The sequence below is a fragment of the Gossypium arboreum genome, chromosome 10 (genome assembly GCF_025698485.1).
Source record: "Gossypium arboreum isolate Shixiya-1 chromosome 10, ASM2569848v2, whole genome shotgun sequence".
Taxonomy (NCBI): Eukaryota; Viridiplantae; Streptophyta; class Magnoliopsida; order Malvales; family Malvaceae; genus Gossypium; species Gossypium arboreum.
The window spans coordinates 69,294,364-69,300,299 of NC_069079.1; the positions used below are offsets into that span (position 1 = coordinate 69,294,364).

At 40.3% G+C, this 5,936-nt stretch overlaps 1 non-coding gene across 1 annotated transcript; it reads right to left on the reverse strand.

Annotated features, from left to right (window-relative positions):
* Positions 1-233: 233 nt before the first annotated feature.
* Positions 234-340, reverse strand: LOC128282748 (small nucleolar RNA R71). The gene has a single exon (XR_008273103.1). It is a non-coding gene; the product is annotated as a small nucleolar RNA R71 (small nucleolar RNA).
* Positions 341-5,936: the final 5,596 nt, after the last annotated feature.

A 5,936-nucleotide genomic window follows, 5' to 3' on the forward strand; every position in this document is an offset into this window, starting at 1 on the left:
GATGGTTTGTAGGATGAGGATCCCAACGCTCATTTAGCCAACTTCTTAAAACTATGCGATACATTTAAAATTAATGGTGTTTCTGATGATGCCATACGTCTTCGGTTGTTTCCCTTTTCACTAGGAACAAAGCTCAATAGTGGTTGAACTTATTACCACGAGGGTCAATTACTACTTGGGAACAAATGACCCAAAAATTTTTACTAAAATATTTTTCACCGGCTAAAATAGCTAAATTGCGTAATGATATCTCTTCTTTTGTGCAGATGGATTTAGAAACACTCTACAATGCATGGGAGAGATACAAGGACCTTTTGAGAAGATGCCCCTACCATGGGTTACCGCTTTGGCTCCAAGTACAAACATTTCACAGTGGTCTGAATCCTTCGACTCAGCAAATGGTTGACGCAGCTACTGGCGGAACCATCAACAATAAAACACCAAAAGATGCTTATGAGTTTATAGAGGAGTTGTCACTAAATAACTATCAGTGGCAAGTCATGAGGAAAAAGCCAAAGAAAATAGCCGGCGTTTACAACGTCGATTCAGTCACCATGCTCTCTAATCAGGTAGAACTCTTAAATAAAAAGATTGATGGTTTTCTTAATTCTTCACATGTTCACCCAATAATGCAATGTGAAACAAGTGGAGGTGGAACAAACCATTCGGAATACCAACCCTATGGCCACAACATGGATTACGAGCAATTAAACTACATGGGTAATAATCCTCGACCTCAAAACAATCCATATAGTAACACTTATAATGCAGGTTGGAGGAACCACCCCAATTTCTCATGGGGCGGTCAAGGAAATCAAAGACCACAACATCCTCCGGGCTACCAACAACCACCCTACCAACAGGAAAAGAAGCCAAACCTTGAAGAGATGCTCTCAAAGTTTATATCAGTGTCAGAAACCTATTTTTAGAACACCGAGACAGCACTTAAAAATCAAAAAGCGTTGATCCAAGGGCTCGAAACTCAGATAGGTCAGCTTTCCAAACTAATCTCCGAACAACCACAAGGTAGTTTGCCAAGTAATACCGAACCTAACCCAAGGGAATAACTCAATGCAATTAATACTCAAGATGACGAAGGATTCATTGAGCCTGAACCAGAATTGAGGCAAGAAACTATGGTAAGCAAAGGTCAAGGTAAGGTAGATTAAAATACAAACAAACCAGTGACTGTCGAATATAAACCTCGTGTGCCATACCTCAACGCGACAAGGAGAGACTGCTTAGATGAACAATTTGGTAAATTCCTTAAACTCTTAAAAAAAATTACATATTAACTTACCGTTTATTGAAGCTCTATCGCAGATGCCAAACGCAATTAAATTTTTGAAGGAACTTTTAGCAAATAAGCGGAAGTTGGACGAGGCATCGCATGTTGAGCTGAACGCAGTTTGCTCGGCCATTCTCCAAAATAAACTACCCAACAAACTAAAAGACCCAAGGAGCTTTGCTATTCGTTGCTTAATTGGTAGTTTAGATGTTAATCATGCATTAGCTGATCTAGGGACTAGTATCAACGTCATGCCATACAAAATGTTTAAGCAACTAGGTCTTGGGAAACCCAAACAGACTAGGATGAGCATTCGATTAGCAGAGAAAACTATAAGATTCCCTAGAGGTATTATTGAAGATGTGCTAGTTAAAATCGATAAATTTATATTTCCCCTTAATTCTAGGAAGGCCCTTTTTAGCAACTGCTAAAACCATCATTGATGTTGGCACAGGTGAACTCACACTTCGGGTGGGAGACGAAATAATCACCCTTCAAGCTCGCAATTCTGGCAACATATCAGGAATTGAAAGTGATCATTTAATCCATTCTACTAAAACTAACAATATGGTGCAATCTACTTTGTAGAAAATGAGTCTGAAGGAAGAACACGAGTCGTTCTCAAGCACTAGTAGAGGACCTGTTCATGAAGATTGAAGATTACAAATCGAGGAACTCAATGAATGGCGGACGCACAAACCAAGAACACCCGAAAAATTGAAACTACGCCAAAACGAGCCTGATATCTCTCCAAATCAACTTAAGGTTGGTGATAAGGTCTTATTAGATGCCGCAGATCCCCACATTGTCACTACCACACCGAATGAGAAAATCCCTCTTACGGTACTCAGTATTTTTCCATTTGGTACGGTGGAGGTGAGTCATCCCAAGTTTGGCACTTTTAAGGTAAACAATAACCGATTAAAACCTTATTTTGATGAGATTGATAACAGGAATGAGGAGTATAAACTCCTCAAACCACCATGACCATTCACTGGAGAGGTAAGTCAAGCTTAGACTATAAATAAGTGCTTCTCGGGAGGCAACTTGAGCATTAACAATATTAATTTCTTTAAATTTTTGTATTTAACTCCTAACTTACTAATAGAAATCTTAAATACAAGTATTTCCACAGAGACACAGCCAAGCATACGGGAGTGCTTAAGGCCGTGTGAAAATAGGGTAAAAGATTTCCCTAACACACGCTACGATTAAATGCCACAGCCGTGCAATATAGCCATGATCGAGCCTGCCAAAACAACATGGGTGTACGACACGCCCGTGCGGAAGAACCATGGTCGAGCCTGCCAAAACAACACGGGCATTCGACACGCTCGTGTGGAACACCCGTGGTCGAACCTGTTAAATTAACACCAGCGTGGAGCTTGCACACATGGGCGTAGGAGAAGCAAATGAAGCTAGACACGGTCGTGCGACACGGCCCTGTGAACCTACACGCTCGAGGAACACGAGCGTGTACTAAATGTCAGACGTGCCCAAATTTGAAATTCGCGAATCACACGAGCTAAAATTGGGGAACACGGGCGTGTGCCATGCCTACGTGCCCCAAAATCTATAAATATCCTGCACTATTCACTTTCGTCCCCATTCGAAAACCCTAACCCCAACCTTTGCAACTCCACACGGCCTCCCTACCACTCCCGTGCCCCGCCTCCAACTTCGTTTTTAACGCTCAATCCCTCTCCCTTAGCGTTTGTTTACTCCTTTCACTTATATTTTACTTATTACTAATGCTTATTATTAGCATAATCTTCATTGCTTTCGAACTATTTTTCATTTTGCTCATTATTTTATCATTTAGTTTGCATTCTTAGGTTAGTTATTATACATTGCGTGTTAAATCAAGTTATTAGGGAAACCTCATACCCATGACTTTACCATGCTCATTCTCATGATATTTCCATGCCAATGTCTATCATTCGATTTGTATTTTTCAATCATGTTGTTAGAAAAGCCTCACCTATACATGCCATTACTATGCCCATTTTCATACAATGATAAGGTTACGAAATTATTATATTATTTATGTTTGGTTGTGGCTGAAATTCTGCTTTTTTCCCTTTACTTTCACCACTCATAAAGATGACTTGATGATTATAAACGCAGGTACCATGTCATCTTCATATGGTAAAAAGGCCGTCGTACCTGCCTTGAAGAACAGGAAAGGAGCATCATCTTTCGCGGGTCTAACCACAGAAATTCGTCACCCTCTCCTGCAGTTCCCCTAAGGGCCCCAAGAAGAGCTTTTTCAAATACTTCGGGCTCGACCCTTAATTGCAGGCCACTGCATCAACTGGGCTGCCATAGAACAAGTTCAGATGGCTGATGCAATTCAGGCCCTCCTAACCACCGACCTTTGGGAGCTGTTCTTTAGGTTATCGAGCTGACGTATCTCGAGCTCACGATGGAACTATGCTCAATGTTCCATCTTCAGACCGTAATGACAAATTACGATGATCCCGGCACAGTCTAGTTTCGCCTAGGTGGGTTAGTCCGCCAACTAAGCGTCCCAAAGTTTGGTGCTGTACTAGGCTTATATACGGAGGAGTTCAAGGAGGAAAATGAACTACATGCTCTTATTAGCCACATACATTTTTCTCCCTCGAAGTGCTGGCACACTTTGGCCCCTAGCTCAGCCTCCTACAATCCTAGCCGCTCCAAGGTATCAATTCTCCCACCATCCCTGAGGTACCTACACACCATTTTAGCTCACATGATTATAGGGAGGCGAGAGAGCATAGGTGTCGTCAACACTCACAACGCCTACTTCTTATGGTGTATGTCGCAAGGGCACGTCATCGACCTTGCCTATTTCATCGCCCTTGCGATTCAGCACCAGACGAAGCGGCATCAGAAAAGGGTCATCTCTATTGGCCCCTAGTGACTCGACTGGCGTGACACTTCGGGCTCCTCAACACCGTGGCCCAAGAATAATCCCTCACCCTCATCGGCCAAATGTCTCCACAAGGCATCTCAAGCACGCTTAGCATAAGGATGATCGAGAGGCGTCGAGGAACCTACCCTCCCTAGTATCGTCTCACCCAAACTACCGAGGAAGAGGCCTACGAGGACATTCCTAATGATGTCCCTCCATAGCACGAGGACCCACTAACCCAGCCACCACCACCCTCTCGTCCAGTTCATGCGGCGGCTTCATATGCTGACATCTCGGAGTGCCTCAACCGATTCGAGCAACAGTGTTTTCAATGATTTGACAACATTGATGTTACGCTACAGCAGATTTGTTAGCACCTCCACATCTCATCACCAGTCCCACCTCGCGAACCATCCAGCGATGAAGATGTTTAAAATATATATTTATTATTTTATGTTTTTAATTTTTATTGAAACTATTTTTATTTTTATTAGATTTTAGAAATTTTATTTTTAATTATTAATTTCATTATTTCTTTTTGAGTAATTATTCTTCCTAATATCCCTAAAAGTTCCCCGATTTTATCACAGTTATATAGAGCTCTTAAGCTCATTGTCACATAGGAACTAAAACTCCACTGGGAAAGGTTCTCCACGACTATCATGTCCTGATCGACCACGACTGTAGCTACCACTAGATATAATATTCTTTTGGTGCAGGACTTATGGACTAATGAACCTCTACGACTGTCGGAGTATCCTCCTCCACTCTCGAATACATTACTCTCCAAAACTCTTGTTCGAGGAATTCATCATATAGGAACTTTCACTTCTCTCCCTATCTTATTTTTATATTCTATAATACCTATCTTTGTACATTGAGGGCAATGTACATCTTAAGTGTGGGAGGGGCATTCATGTCATTATCAGAAAAATCCCTGAATGATTACCTTGTTCTCTTGAAAAGCTCTCATATCATATTTAGGATAAATTTTAATTGATTTATGATTTTGATTGATATGTCTTGAATTAAAACATAGGGATTTATGCATTGATTGTTTAAACTTTAAGGCATTAGAGAATCAAGCATGGTAAGTTGATTTTTAAGAATTTAAAATTATAGGTTGTTTCCCCAAGTCTAGGTATTACTTTGAATTGGAATTCACGAGTCTAAACATCAAAAAGTCATATTTTTTTGTGAGATTTTTGAGCCTTTTGAGCATCTATTAATCCTTTCATGCTCACTTTTATTATTGCTTTGAGTGCGTAAGTATTAAACTATTATTCTAGAACTTGCTTGATTATGCATGTCAAGACCACACCATTTGATTTGATATATCAAAATGATTAAGGCACTTAGGATTAACCCACTCATGCCATGGAAAGCCTACCTCCACGATTAACACCTAGTAAACCCCCTTGAGCCTAACAAGCCATTCCTTATATTAACCTCAATATTAACCCTTAACCAATTATTGTTGAAATCCCCTAAATTAATTTGATTCCTATTTTTTTCGAGATTTGAGTTGAAGAAATTGCTTAGCTATGTCTTGTTTGTAATAAGTTAGTCTATAAATATTTAACTTGTTCTTAGAAAAAAAAAACTATGTATACTTATCTGTAATTTCATATTCTGAAAAGAAGTTCTGATGTACGCAAGTGAAGATTAACTCTTTTTCTAGTTAGGCAATTTTTCAATTCATTCTCGATTCTAACCCTTTCTTTCAGCTTGTGACCACACCCCCCTAACTAA